Below are 16,513 nucleotides of genomic sequence, written 5' to 3'. Positions count from 1 at the left end.
GAGAACTTCCTCATTCTTTACCTTATCAGTCCATCTAATTTTCAACATTCTTCTGTGTCACCACATCTCAGATGCTTCTGTTCTCTTCTTTCCCGGTTTTCCCACAGTCTGTGGTTCACTAACATACAATACTGTGCTCCGAACGTAGATTCTCAGAAATTCCTTCCTCAGACTAGCGCCTATGTTTAATACTACTAGACTTCTCTTGGCCTGGAATGCCCCCTTTGTAACTGCTAGTCTGCTTTTGATGTCCTCTTTGCTCCGCCCGTCATTGGTTATTTTGCTCCCTAGGTAGCAGAATTCTTTAACTTCATCTACTTCGTGTTCGCTTATTCTGATGTTAAGTTTCTCGTTGTTCTCATTTCTGCTACTTATCATAACTTTCGCCCTTCTTCGATTTACTCTCAATCCGTATCCTGTACTCATTAGACTGTTTATTCCATTCATCAGATCCTGTAATTCTTGTTCACTTCCACTGAGGATAACAATGTCATCAGCAAATCTTATCATTAATATCCTTTCACCCTGAATTTTAATTCCATTCTTGAACCTCTCTATTATTTTCGTCATTGCTTCTTCGACGTACAGATTGAACAGTAGGGACGAAAGACAGCGTCTCGATTCGAACACTTCGTTCTTGGTCTCCCACTCTTATTTTTCCCTCTTTGCTCTTGTGAATATTGTCCCGTAACTAGTGCTAAATAACAACTGGACTACTGGTTTCATAGATTTGTGGCTACTGAAGGTGGAGAAGGTCCCATTTCTTGAAATGAAGTTCTTTTGGACCTTGACGTTTTCTCAGATTTTCCCCTCTCTTCTAGCGCAGAAAATGGTCTTTTTTCTAATTCCAATTGATGCATTTAGATCCATAAATGAGTTAAAAATGTACACAGCAAAAAGTGGCAAGACTGTAATGTTCAGCGGCTACTGAAATCGCTCTGTGATTGTATAACTGGATGTGGCATCAGCATGATTCTATAACTGGATGTGGCATCAGCAAGGCATGACGGGTCTTCCTTGACCACACATAAACATTAAACTACTGTTGTGATTAAGTCATGCAGTAGTAGATGTGGGAATTGGGGGAGAATGTTGAACATGGATACTGCAACCACGTTAATTTCACGCTGGGAATATGCACCGGAATTTGAGCGCCAGCATGTTGGAATGGTGTCTTTCTGCAACCATATAAAGAGTATATGAGGAAGGGATGGAATAGTTTTGGGATTATTTTGGCCATGTCCTGTGGATCTCCACAGCCACCTTGAATGCAGGACAACGCAGAAATCGCCGCTCCAAAGAACAGTGAATGTGAGAATTCTGTGTCCCAGATTCCAGGAAGGATGAAGCGCCCCCTCCCCCCCCCCCCCCCCCTTTCTTGCAGACTCCTATGAGCACCGCGCTTACCCGTGGGGACCAATGCTCCGGTATACGATTTTTGGAGATTTAGCGCTGGGGTACCTTTAGAGTGTAATAAATTTCTTCTCTTACGGAGAGATTTAACAAATGTCCATCCATGTGACGAGTTTCTGATGTGCATGCTTTATTGCTCCGAGCTTTTGAAGCGACAAAATAGAATTTTTTTCTGACTAGTTTGTGTCGTTTTACGACACTGTTAGTTTTGATTTTAACGAAAGGCTAATGCGAAATGACCATAAGAATACGATGCGACTAACTTAAGTAGCTTTACTAGGGATACTCCTACACGAAATGGCAAGTTTTTGTCAACCTCTGACTGGATTACTGGCTTACCTAGACGTCTTTGCGGTGTTACCAGATCTCACCGATAAACTTTGAGGAACAACAGGCCTCAGCTACTGATTCAGTTTTTATTCCTGAATCCATCGATTATAAACCCGCAGGATTCTGAAAATGAAGAACAGTAAGAGTATCCTCGCGAAAGGCAAAGTTCTGCGTTTTGTTCCCTGTCCAGCACACATTTTTAAACCGCCAGGAAGATTCGAAATAGATGAATGAAGGATTCGCTGTGGAAACGATCTCCTAGGCTGCGGGTAAGCCATTTCTTCACCACATCTTTTCTTCCAGTACTGTTATTACCGCAAATTTGCAGGAGAATTGTGAAGTTTGGAAAGTAAGAGAGATGTGGTGGCCATGGTGAAGCTCTGAGAGTGGGTCTTGAGTCGTGCTTGGATAGCTCGACCAGTAAGAGAATGACCGTGATAGGTAATGTTCCGGGTTCGGCACACAGTTTTAATCTGCCGACATGTTCAAAACAACGATCACTGCGTTGCAGAGTGACATTTACTCTAGAAACAGTATTGTACAGAAATTTCCTTTTATTAATGGCATGTTTCATTGAATTAACAAGAGTTGGAACGGTCTCCATAAGCGTCATTACATGATTAGCAGCAGTGATCATACACCTGTATCTCGCACGGCAGGATCCTGTAGTTTCGTATTGTAATTAAAGTCTAACACAATTGCTTTTATTTTCACAAAACACTTTATTTTGTTTCTGTATGCATATAGATAGGGAAAATCAGCTTCTAAACGATCATTAAAATTCATGATAAAAAACTACAGCTGTCTTTTATTTTGCACAGTGACATTATTTTCGGACATAGACAATTTTCAAGCTTAGTGTAAACGAGGAAATACAAAACGTTAGAGATTGTACAAGCTGACAAGTTAGTGTAACGCTATAAACAGCATACCTACAGGCGTAAATGGCAGATTCCTTCTATCATTTCCATGTTTCTTCGTACTTCACATTTCCACGTTCTCCCCTGGCTGGCTTCCATCCGTCCTTCCAAACTCCCCCCCCCCCCCCCCTTTTCACACCTACCGCAACTTCCCGTGGCACTACAGTGTGTTCCTTCCCTTGACATTTCCTGTTTCATACAATGTTACATTCAGTGTATATTATTGCTACATTATTATACTCTTGTATTGAACTTGATGATTCTGAAGTAAAGCTGTTCAAATATGGCCTCAGTGGGCAGTTTGTTGTATTGTGCTGTTCAGTGTAGATATTAGGCTGTACTATATACTCCAATATCGGGAATAATAGGATTTTAATATGCAGTATGATCCTTAAACAAAATATTTGCAAGTATATTTTGTAATGTTTGATAAGCTATGTGTGGTTCCAATTTTAATACTTTGATACATTTTCATTTCTCTCATCTTCATTATTCTGCTACTAGATTCTATTATTTTTCCTCTCTAGTGTCACTTTTCCTTTCTTCCCTCTTCTCCCCGCCCCCCTCCCCGCTGCCCACCCCCCATTACTCTTCAATGTTATATTGTATTTTGGCTTTTTGTATACCAAAACCTACTCGTAATATAATTTTTGGTGAACAATTTGTACTTATAAAGAAATAATTTTTTGTGAGAGATTTTTTCTTCAGTGTGTAATATAACCTTGGTGACTTCCCTGTAAATAATGTTATGCTGTGTACTCTCCTTAATTCACGGAGAAACTGGAGCTTTTTCCTATTTTGTTTCTCTATGAAAAAAAGTTCTTAAGCGTAAAAATTATTTTCGTTTAAGCTTTTAAAATATTATGTAAGCTATGGGCTGTCATCTTGCGTTTTGTTAGTACAGTTTCTTCTCATCCTTTCCTTGTTTCTTCTAACTTATATTCGTATCTTCTCCCCTGCTGGCCTCCGCCACTCCTTACAGTCCCCCGCCATCCGCCCACCTCCTTACGTTCCCATCTATTAGTTTTTATTCGTTCTCTGTTTTGTACGATTGACTCGATAAATAATTTTATTCATGGATTCTCATCCGCTCTTCCACCACTTTTACCCCCCTCCCCCCTCTCGACGATTGTGCAGGGTGATATAAGGATACTTAACCACTTAGTTAACATATAAGCTAATTTTTGACTGTTAATGTCCCTTGTCTCCCTCTGTTGGTTTTTATATGTTTTCTTCTCCCCTCCCCATCTCCTTCCCCCTTGATACCCTTCTACCCTCTTTCCCTATTACGTTTTCTTTTTCTTTAAATTGTCCTATGTTTATAGTGGATCATTAAAATATCACTGTAAAGAAGTGGGTCAACTCGCCTCTTCTTTGGTTATAGTGGTTACAATTAGGTTATTTTCCTAAGCTCTCAGTTCAGTCGAATGTGCTTCATAGTAAATATAAATTTATTACTAAGCTTTTTGGTCGGTTTGACTTTCTTTGTTTATATTTATGTTGTACACTTAATATTACGATCTGTTTGACAAATGTAAGTTGTTTACTTTCAGCCAAAGACAACGTTGTACCATTCTGTTTGTTAGGTTAAAGCTTCAATTGTTAGCATTCCCAGTTTTCCGACGCTGTCAGAAACGTACGTTGGCCAAGAATGTTCCTTTCTAAAACCATTTCTGATTAATCATGAGTCATATTTAGTTTATTTGATATTAGTAAACTTCGTGTCCTGTTGAGTAATAAATATTATTAGGTCTCTTCAATTGTCTCCACCATTACACAACTGTCGTAATGACCTACAGACAAAGACACTTAGGTGGTGCCTGTCACTTACGTCCAGCTACTGCAATAAGACCAGGGAGTTTAAGTGCCTTCAGTTTCGCTGTCTGTCACCAGGTGGCGTGGGAATCTCTCTTACACATCAATACAATATCAGTTCTGTTTCGGATAGTATGTCGAGGCTGCATGGTTACATTGCTGCCACTTTTGTTTTCATGCTTGTAACATTTTTAAGGATTGGATCCAAGATCTGGGACTTGAATTTTACCAAGAAAACATTACTTGTATTGGAGGAATCCTTTATAAGGTGCATCCTTTATGACTGGGCATGCTGTGAGTTTTTGAATCTGAAAGAAAGCTGCCTTTAACAATGTTTGGATCCGTAGGAGAAGCAAACGCGCCAAGTTCTAATCACCTTATTCAACTGCGTCAGCAAGAATAATAGTCATAAACATATGAAGAAAACTAACACGAACTACTGATTACTTATAGCAGCAGAACCGATTCTGAAATACAAACGAATAATAATGGGCGATAATGGATGGTAACCAAAAATTTACTTTAAACTGTAAAAACCTTTTATTATGCATATACGGTGTTTTTGAATGTTCAGTTCGAAACACTTTTCTATAAAAAGTGTGGGTGTAGAATTAAGTTGTTGCGTTTTTATTAAAAAAAAACAGTGTCACATGTTTTACTTTGTACTAGATAGGTTTTTCATAATGTTTTCAGAACAGGACTGGTGATCTGTCGAGTGTATACCAAGCGAGAGGCAGTGGAGTGGAGCTGACACCCTAATTAAAAAAAAAAAAACTGCAAAGTAGCATCGTGCTCCGCTAAACAGAAGTATCAGTTTAGTGAGTTTGAAAAAAGTAATACGTAATGCATACCGACTAGTAGCAGGTGTACACCGAGTTTGTAATTCAGAACTGTTTTTGTCACTCACGACGAATCTAACATGGCTTTTCAAGCCGTGGGTAGCTCAGGGGAACTAAGTGACTTCGAATGTGGACTAGTCGTTGCACGTCATTTGAGTAAAGAATCGATCGGCTATTCTGAACCCCTCTAAAGCTACCCAAATCGACTGTTGGTCTTGTGATTGTGAAGCCGAAACATGAAGGCACAACTGCATCTAAGCCAAGACCAGGTAGACCTCTTATGGGCTATCTTCAGACAGGGAACGCTAAACATTGCGAAGGTGGTTGTAAAAATTCGTATGAAATCAGCGGAAGAAATCAGTGGTGAGTTCTAAAGCGATACCAGTAGTCCAGCTAGCACGGTTACTGTGCACAGGGCGTTAAAAATATGGGTGTTCAAGGGTCGAGTAGCTCCTCATAAGCCACATAATACTGCAGTCGCCACTACGCAGAGGATGACCGGAACCGAGTGATTTGGAGTGATGAGTAACGCTACAGTCTATGGCAATTCTATGGAAGGGTTTGGGTTGAGGCGAATACCCGGAGAACGTTACCTTCCATCATGTGTTGCGCCAACAATGAAGTACTGAGGAGGCGGTGTAACGGTAGGGGGCTGTTTATCGTGGTTAGGGTGTGATCATTTTATTAAGCGAAGAAAATGCTTAATGCGGAAGGATATGAACACATTTTACGGCACTTTGTTCGGGGACGATGACTGTATCAACATGACAAATAAATTTATCGTAAAATAGCATGGTCATTAACTTTCCTGAAATTGACAGGCCTGCCAAGAATCCCGAAAATTTATCATAAAATAGCATGATCCTTAGACAATAACTTTCCTGAAATTGACAGGCCTGCCAAGAATCCCGAAAATTTATCATAAAATAGCATGGTCCTTAGACAATAACTTTCCTGAAATTGACAGGCCTGCCAAGAATCCCGACCTGAACCGTATGGAATACCTCTGGGATGAGACAGATACAGCTTCGCTCCAGATCCCAGCGGCCAGGATCACTGCCTTCTCTAACCTCGGGTCCTAATGAAATAATAGGCTGCCATTCCACCTAATTGACAGTGTTCTCAGCAGAATTCAAGACGTCATGAAGGCGACGGGAGGACATGCTCCATATTACTGTCCACTAATAGGTGTCTGGATGGGCAACGGCCTTGCCGCAGCGGATACACCGGTTCCCGTGAGATCACCGAAGTTAAGCGTTGTTGGGCGTGGCCGGCACTTGGATGGGTGACCATCCAGCCACCATGTGCTGTTGCCATTTTTCGGGGTGCACTCAGCCTCGTGACGCCAATTGAGGAGCTACTCGACCGACTAGTAGCGGTCAAGAATACCATCATAACGACCGGGAGAGCGGCGTGCTGACCCCACGCCCCTCCTATCCGCATCCTCCTCTGAGGATGACACGGCGGTCGGATGGTCCCGGTAGGCCAATCGTGGTCTGAAGACGGAGTGCTATAATAGGTGTCGGGATACTCTTGATCAGATAGTGTATTTATTTATTCGCTTCGTTACGGTGGTCAGAGTATACGATACAAGCAACTATGCAACATTGTTTGAGGAGAACTCAGATCTACAGCCAGCGAGAAGTATTACAGAGGCTGCGCGTTAGAGCCATTATAAACGACTAGGTGGCTGGCTCTCTCTGATGTTTGGTATACTGTTAGCAAGCTTCCTTATCCTTGTGGGCATTAACTACATACAGAGGTGGACTAATGGGTTTTACAATAACATCGTAGTACATAACTTTAAAAAAATCCGTTTCTACCTCCATTTAACTGAAGGGTTCAAAATGGTTCAGATGGCTCTAAGCACTATGGGACTTAACATCTGAGGTCTTCAGTCCCCTAGACTTAGAACTACTTAAACCTAACTAACCTAAGGACATCGCACACATCCATGGCCGAGGCAGGATTTGAACCTGCGACCGTAGCAGCCGCGTGGTTCCGGACTGAAGCGCATAGAACCGCTCGGCCACAGGGTTTTGCTCTGTCAGCTTAGAGAGTTTTTTATGCCGCCATAAAAAAGAAATCTGTTTCCAACACCATAGGTCGTTATAGTCATGATATTTCTGTAAGCCGTTTGATACTTTATTAAGTTGGCCGAATTACGTCCTGGAGACGGCCTTCTGAAATCTCCTTACGGCGACGGAGGAGGATGTCATCGAAAGTTTGAGACTGAATACAAATCTTACGCGGCAACAACTCCGTGAAGCTTTTATTCAAGAATATTGTGGCGAAAAAACTACTTTGTCCTACGACTCATCTGCATCTGATGAAAATTATTCCCGTTCAGATTAGTTCAGGAGGTTACGGCGTACAAACGTGAGAACAGTCTGGGGAACGCTGGTGAACTATTTCAGCCCATAGCTAGAAAATGAACATCGCAACGGTGGATAAGCGAGAGGTTTGAATTCAATACCACATCGACACCCTTTAAGCGTAATATGTTTTTAAGGAATATCTAATTAGGTCCGCCTCTGATTTGAATAATTATTAACAGACAGAATGCAGAAATTCATCGTGGACGGCGAGTCGTCTACAGACGCTGAATCAATATATGGTGTTCTCCAGTGGAGAGTAATACGACCGTAGCTGGGTCCATCGATACTTTCGTGACTTAACGGGTAATATTATTAGGAATCTCAAACTTTTCGCAGACGATGCAGTTGTCTGTGAGGAACTTCTATGCAGTAATAATTTCATTAATATCCAGTTATAAATTCAAAAAGTGGCAGACTGGTGCAAAGATACGAGAAAGTAATGATTGTAGTAGAGAAGGCGAATGACTGACTTTTTAGGAAAGCGTGGTTCTTCTCTAAAGGGGACCGCATACAAGACACTAGTGCGACACATTCTTGAGTACTGCTCAAGATATCGAAGCAACTCAGAAGCGTGCTACTAGTTTTGTTACTGGTATGTCCGATGAATACGCCAGTACTACGGAAATGCTTTGTAAACTCTAATGGGAATCTCTGGGAAAACAACGACGTTCTTTTCCGGAAACACTATGGAAGAATTTGGAGAACGGACATTTACGGGTGAATGCAGCACGAGTCTGCTGCAGCCGACGTACACTTCGCGTAAGGACCGCGGGGACAATGTAAGAGAAATTAGGAATTATGGAGAGTCGTTATTCCTTCGCGCCATTTGCGTGTGAAACAGGAAAGCGAATGGCTAGTAGTGCCTTGTGGTACTCTCCACTATGATGGTTTTTGATGTATGTGTGTATGTACAGGGTGTTTCAAAAATGACCGGTATATTTGAAACAGCAATAAAAACTAAACGAGCAGCGATAGAAATACACCGTTTGTTGCAATATGCTTGGGACAACAGTACATTTTCAGGCGGACAAACTTTAGAAATTACAGTAGTTACAATTTTCAACAACAGATGGCGCTGCAAGTGATGTGAAAGATATAGAAGACAACGCAGTCTGTGGGTGCGCCATTCTGTACGTCGTCTTTCTGCTGTAAGCGTGTGCTGTTCACAACGTGCAAGTGTGCTGTAGACAACATGGTTTATTCCTTACAACAGAGGATTTTTCTGGTGTTGGAATTCCATCGCCTAGAGCACAGTGTTGTTGCAACAAGACGAAGTTTTCAACGGAGGTTTAATGTAACCAAAGGACCGAAAAGCGATACAATAAAGGATCTGTTTGAAAAATTTCAACGGACTGGGAACGTGACGGATGAACGTGCTGGAAAGGTAGGGCGGTCGCGTACGGCAACCACAGAGGGCAACGCGCAGCTAGTGCAGCAGGTGATCCAACAGCGGCCTCGGGTTTCTGTTCGCCGTGTTGCAGCTGCGGTCCAAATGACGCCAACGTCCACGTATCGTCTCATGCGCCAGAGTTTACACCTCTATCCATACAAAATTCAAACGTGGCAACCCCTCAGCGCCGCTACCATTGCTGCACGAGAGACATTCGCTAACGATATAGTGCACAGGATTGAAGACGGCGATATGCATGTGGGCAGCATTTGGTTTACTGACGAAGCTTATTTTTACCTGGACGGCTTCGTCAATAAACAGAACTGGCGCATATGGGGAACCGAAAAGCCCCATGTTGCAGTCCCACCGTCCCTGCATCCTCAAAAAGTACTGGTCTGGGCCGCCATTTCTTCCAAAGGAATCATTGGCCCATTTTTCAGATCCGAAACGATTACTGCATCACGCTATCTGGACATTCTTCGTGAATTTGTGGCGGTACAAACTGCCTTAGACGACACTGCGAACACCTCGTGGTTTATGCAAGATGGTGCCCGGCCACATCGCACTGCCGACGTCTTTAATTTCCTGAATGAATATTTCGATGATCGTGTGATTGCTTTGGGCTATCCGAAACATACAGGAGGCGGCGTGGATTGGCCTCCCTATTCGCCAGACATGAACCCCTGTGACTTCTTTCTGTGGGGACACTTGAAAGACCAGGTGTACCGCCAGAATCCAGAAACAATTGAACAGCTGAAGCAGTACATCTCATCTGCATGGAGAGTTCCTTCAAATGATTTTTTGGTGACTGTTGTTTTCCATTCTAGCCACATGTCCAGCCCATTGCAGTCTCCTACTTTTTAATTTCTGGATGATAGTGGGTTGCTTCATTAACTGTTGAATTTCTTTGTTCTTTCAAATTCTCCATACGCCATTCTCCAACACAGGTCCCCAGGTTATTCTCGTCACTTTTCCTTCGAAAAAATTCAGTTTTTCTCTTTCATTGTTTGTAAGCGTCCAGCTTTCTGAACCGTACAGTACTATGGGGCAGATGATAGTTTTGTATATCTTCATATTTGTGGTGATTGACAAAGTTTTACTTTTGAGTGGGTTGCTTAGTGAGTGCAGACATCTTGTCCCTGAGGCTATTCTTTCATTTATATCCATTGTTATGATATTTTTACTGTTGAAACGTGATCCAGCGTATTTAAACTGGAGAACTTTTTCTGGATTTAGAATGCTGGTCAATTTCAAAGTAAGGATTTGGGTTTATGACTCGACCTATTTCCATATATTCGGTTTCCTCTTGGTTAATCAAAAGCCCCATTTTGCTGGCACTGTGCCTGAGAGATCTGTACATGTCTTTCAGTTCTTCTTCAGTGTCACTCAGCATCACTATATCATCTGCATAAGCCAGGAGTTTTACTTCACTGTGTTCAAATCGGAGACCATTGTATAGATGTAAATTACTCTCCCGAACCACTTTCTCTAATGCTAGGTTGAAGAGGACACATAGAAGAGCGTCGTAAGCCTGTTTTAATTGGAAAGGTGGGGGATATGGATCCTCTGAATTTCACTGCTGCTGGTAAGCCATCCATGCACAGCTGTATCATCCTAATGATTTTCTTCAGGACTCCAAAAATATAGAAATCGCATGCGAAGAGATCAGGACCGTATCGAGGATGTGTAAGGGTTTTCCCAGCAAAACTTTTGCAGCATAGTTGCAGGCACTCCAGCTCCAGGAAAGTCATGATGACCTTTTTCTGTGACTGCAAGGACCTGCTGCTCGTTCACTTTCTGGAACACGGCGACACTATTGACGCACAGCGGTACGTGGACACTTTGCGAGAACTGAAGCGCGCAATCAGACCCAAACGGCAAGGAGCGTTCACCGACAGCATCATTCTGTGGCAAGATAATTGCCCCCCCCCCCCCACGTGTAGCCAACGTTGTTTCGACTACGTTCCAGAATTTTCGCTGGAAAGCCAATAGTCACTTCCTTAACTCAGTCCGGATCTCTCCTCATGCGATTCCCATATTTTTGGTTCTCTGAAGAAAGGCATTCGTAGGCGTCGATTTGCTTTGGACCGAGAGGTGTAAACCTGGGTATAATATTGGTTCCGCAGGCAACTCAAACATCTTTACATGAAGACATTGATCGTCTTGTCTCATTCTAGCATAAATTTATTAATAAAATATTTGAAAAGCCACGATCGCTTCAATATACACTCCTGGATATTGAAATAAGAACACCGTGAATTCATTGTCCCAGGAAGGGGAAACTTTATTGACACATTCCTGGGGTCAGATACATCACATGATCACACTGACAGAACCACAGGCACATAGACACAGGCAACAGAGCATGCACAATGTCGGCACTAGTACAATGTATATCCACCTTTCGCAGCAATGCAGGCTGCTATTCTCCCATGGAGACGATCGTAGAGATGCTGGATGTAGTCCTGTGGAACGGCTTGCCATGCCATTTCCACCTGGCGCCTCAGTTGGACCAGCGTTCGTGCTGGACGTGCAGACCGCGTGAGACGACGCTTCATCCAGTCCCAAACATGCTCAATGGGGGACAGATCCGGAGATCTTGCTGGCCAGGGTAGTTGACTTACACCTTCTAGAGCACGTTGGGTGGCACGGGATACATGCGGACGTGCATTGTCCTGTTGGAACAGCAAGTTCCCTTGCCGGTCTAGGAATGGTAGAACGATGGGTTCGATGACGGTTTGGATGTACCGTGCACTATTCAGTGTCCCCTCGACGATCACCAGTGGTGTACGGCCAGTGTAGGAGATCGCTCCCCACACCATGATGCCGGGTGTTGGCCCTGTGTGCCTCGGTCGTATGCAGTCCTGATTGTGGCGCTCACCTGCACGGCGCCAAACACGCATACGACCATCATTGGCACCAAGGCAGAATCGACTCTCATCGCTGAAGACGACACGTCTCCATTCGTCCCTCTATTCACGCCCGTCGCGACACCACTGGAGGCGGGCTGCACGATGTTGGGGCGTGAGCGGAAGACGGCCTAACGGTGTGCGGGACCGTAGCCCAGCTTCATGGAGACGGTTGCGAATGGTCCTCGCCGATACCCCAGGAGCAACAGTGTCCCTGATTTGCTGGGAAGTGGCGGTGCGGTCCCCTACGGTCTTGGCGTGCATCCGTGCGTCGCTGCGGTCCGGTCCCAGGTCGACGGGCACGTGCACCTTCCGCCGACCACTGGCGACAACATCGATGTACTGTGGAGACCTCACGCCCCACGTGTTGAGCAATTCGGCGGTACGTCCACCCGGCCTCCCGCATGCCCACTATACGCCCTCGCTCAAAGTCCGTCAACTGCACATACGGTTCACGTCCACGCTGTCGCGGCATGCTACCAGTGTTAAAGACTGCGATGGAGCTCCGTATGCCACGCAAACTGGCTGACACTGACGGCGGCGGTGCACAAATGCTGCGCAGCTAGCGCCATTCGACGGCCAACACCGCGGTTCCTGGTGTGTCCGCTGTGCCGTGCGTGTGATCATTGCTTGTACAGCCCTCTCGCAGTGTCCGGAGCAAGTATGGTGGGTCTGACACACCGGTGTCAATGTGTTCTTTTTTCCATTTCCAGGAGTGTAGTTAACTCATGTTAGCCCTCTCTCAAACCTGTTATGTTATACCTTCACAGATCCGATGATGGTACCTTCAGAGTGCTGAAACCGGTCATCTAGTGAAGGATATTGAAGCGATCGTGGCTTTTCAATTAATTTAAAAATAGAGTGATCACCCCACGACACACCATGTGTTCACTGCAATTTATTATCGTTATGGATTACTTTTTAAATAATAAACAGTGTACTTACTTTTTCCGGCCAACGGCCTTGCTTTAGTGGTAACACCGGTTCCCATAAGATCACCCAAGTTAAGCGCTGTCGGGCTGGGCTAGCACTTTTGGATGGATGACCATCCGGTCTGCCGAGCGCTGTTGGCAAGCGGGGTGCACTCAGCCCTTGTGTGGCAAACTGAGGAGCTAGTTGACTGAGATGTAGCGGCTCAGGTCTCGTAAACCGACATAAGGCCGGGAGAGCGGTGTGCTGACCACATGCCCTCTCCATATCCACATTCATTGGCGCCTGTGGGTTGAGGATGACACGGCGGCCGGTCGGCACCATTGGGCCTTCCAAGGCCTGTTCGGACGGAGTTTAATTTAGTGGTTTGGTTTACTTTTCTCCATCCGCCTAGTTTCCATTCAACTGGCCATTATACAATCTTTGTGGAATATCAATTCGTGACTGTTCTTTCTGTTTATTCCAGATAACCCGTTACTGCGGCCACTGTGGCCGAGTGGTTCTAGGCGCTTCAGTGCGGAACCGCGTTGCTATTAGGTCAGTTAGGTTTAAGTAGTTCTAAGTCTAGGGGACTGATGACCTCAGATGTTAAGTTCCATAGTGCTTAGAGCCATTTACACCATGACCCGTTACTCTATTACCAGCTTCCCTACTCATTATTTCTTCGCGTTGTCTACCATTGTCGGAATCGGTGCGAATAATCATTTGATACCCACTCCAGAAATCTCCCTCTACCCATCTCAGTGATTCGTAAAATTGCATCTGTATTGTTTTCAATTTCACCTTTAGATTTTCTAGTTTTCGACCACATCGTAAGGTTAAAAAAAGTTCTCGTGATCGCCGTAACAGACATTTAGTTTTTCGTGGTATTACTCCTATCGATTACATTCCACCCTGAGATCTGAATAGGCGACTGTTTTACCTCTGAATTATTTTGCCGGGAAGGAAGCTATTGTGTCATATTTAGGAGGTAATGTTGTGGTTACGCTTTTCTTTCGTTGATGTTGTCACACTTGGTTTTTAAAATTCTTGGTGAGTCACTTTCATTGGTTACGTACTCTTTCTTTTCAAAGGATGCTTATAGATCTGACTTCTCAGTTGTTTTCTTCAGAAGTTCTGGTCTTCTCATTATCTGAGGTTCCATCTATTATTATGTGTTTTTCTTCCTCTATTTCCCATTCTCTTATAACTTTTTCCAGTACACAGTTGAATAATAATGGCAGTAAACCGTCCCGTTGTTTGATTTCCGATACAATTTGGAAGGATCTAGAATTTGTTCCTAGAAAATCAACTTCAGGTACTATATTTGTAAGAGTTTCTTTAGTTATCTCTAGAATTTTCCTATCTACGGCAAATTCCTTTTGTGTTTTGAGGAGTGAGTCTCTGTCTGTTGAATCATAAGCTTTTATAAAATCAACAAATATTAGAACTATTTTCTTATTTGATGTTTTCATGCGCCTATTTAACTGGATAGGATCTGTTACTCTTAAATACAGCTTGGTACTCTGAAATTTTTTAATTATTGGCTTCTGAATTGTAAAGTTTAACACTATCTCGCTAGTGAAAGCTAGGCTGGTGACCCTTATTAATTTGGCTCGCACGCCACACATCGCCAACAACGCGTGCATCCCGAGCACGGGCGAGAGTGTGATTTTCCACGACGGCACGGAAGTTGTGACGCACGGACGAAAGGAACGTATTACACTCTAATAGATAAAATGTAGACTAAGAATCCGTACTAGTCGTTTTGCAAGTTCCGACAAAAAAGAAACACGGTTTCTCGCATTACTTAGGAACTATGTGTCGTGACTTGTTAGGATGCGACTGTACAAAGTGACAATTATTAAACTATATGAAAAACGTAAATTAGTTATAAACTACGGCGCGGACACACCTTATTAAACATGTAAACGTCGCTATAGGTATTCCGATTTAGGTTATGACATGTTCGATATGCCTGCCATCATAGGCAACGGTGTGGCGCAGACGAATAGCGAAATTCTGCATGACCCGCTGAAGTGTCGGAACATCGATGCTGTCGATAACCTCCTGAGTGGCTATTTTCAGTTCAGCTATGGTTTTGGGGCTATTGCGGTACATCTTGTCTTCAATACAGCCCCATAAAAAGTAGTCGCATGTGTTCACATCCGGAAAATATGGCGGCTAATCGAGGCCGATGCCAGTGGCCTCTGGGTACCCTAGAGCCAGAATGCGGTTCCAAAACTGCTCCTCCAGGACATCAAACGCTCTCCTGCTTCGATGGGGTCGAGCTCCGTCTTCCATGAACCACATCTTGTCGAAATAAGGGGCACTTTGGATAACGGGGATGAAATCATTTTCCAAAACCTTCACGTACTGGAATGAAATTTTCACTCTGCAGCGGAGTGTGCGCTGATTTGAAATTTCCTGGCAGATTGAAACTGTGTGCAAGTTTCGCAGCAGAACTTCTGTGAAGTTTAGAAGGTATGAGACGAGGTACTGGCGGAAGTAAAATTGTGAGGACGGGTCGTGAGTCGTGCTTGGGTAGCTCAGTTGATAGAGCACTTGCACGCGAAAGGCAAAGGTCCCGAGTTCGAGGCTAGGTCCTGCACACACTTTTAATCTGCCAGTGAGTTTCACCTCCACGTATTGTTCGGTAGTCGCCATGCCATCAAGGAATACCGCACCGATTATTCCGTGACTGAACATTTCACACCACAAAGTTACCCGTTGAGGGTGAAGAGACTTCTAGATTGCGAAACGCGGGTTCTCAGCCCCCCAAATGCGCAAGTTTTGCTTACTGAGGAACCCATCGAAATGAAAATGAGCTTCGACGCTAAACCAAACATAATGCGCATACTAATTCCCATCATACCTCGCGGCCGACCGTGCAGTTTGAACGTCCTAACGCAACCCGTTCAGGACTTATGACGATTTAATTTCGTATAGTTCAATAATTGTCACCCTGTATTTCAGTCTTGAACTGTGTCCTTATGCTCTGACAGATTTTATCAAGACCGATGAACACTATGGGATTTCCGCTGTGAAATAGCGTGCTGAAGACTGATCACACACACACACATATACACACAAAAAAGTCTGGCGTTTCAGATTTGTTTATTTATCGGATATATTGCATTAGAGGTGGTCACATTCGAAGGTGGATCCATTCGAATCCACGCACGTCTGAATTCATTCCTTCCACTATCCAAAACATATCCGCATTCGTTTTCCGTGAGGCCGTGCATAGACCCCGTCGTTATTGCATGTTGTTGTTGTTGTGGTCTTCAGTTCGAAGACAGCTTCACACTAGTCTATCCTGCCCAAGCCATCTCATCTCTGTAGAACTACTGCATCCTATATCCATTTGAGAATGGTGACTGTATTCAAACCTTGTTTTTCTTCTGAAGTTTTTACCCCAACACTTCCTTCCGTTACCACATTGACAATTCCTTGACGCCTTTTTTTAGTTAAATTTCGTCATAAATTTCTTTTTTTTCCCAGTTCGATTCAGTACCTCCTCATGAGGTTATATGATTACGTAATCGCGTACTTTCCGTTGCACCACATGTCAAAAGCTTCTATCTTCTTCTTGTCTGAGTTGCATATC

At 43.7% G+C, this 16,513-nt stretch overlaps 1 long non-coding RNA gene and 1 pseudogene across 1 annotated transcript in view; both read left to right on the top strand.

Moving 5' to 3' along the window:
- LOC126187341 (uncharacterized) overlaps positions 1 to 16,513 on the top strand; it is a 654,391-nt gene that overhangs the window by 22,261 nt on the left and 615,617 nt on the right. The window lies entirely within an intron of this gene.
- LOC126189921 (5S ribosomal RNA) lies at positions 6,517 to 6,633 on the top strand (annotated as a pseudogene).

This window comes from Schistocerca cancellata, chromosome 5, assembly GCF_023864275.1.
Source record: "Schistocerca cancellata isolate TAMUIC-IGC-003103 chromosome 5, iqSchCanc2.1, whole genome shotgun sequence".
In the NCBI taxonomy this organism is placed as follows: Eukaryota; Metazoa; Arthropoda; class Insecta; order Orthoptera; family Acrididae; genus Schistocerca; species Schistocerca cancellata.
The sequence above is the reverse complement of the archived record's forward strand: the minus strand, read 5'-3'. Positions and strand labels throughout refer to the sequence as shown.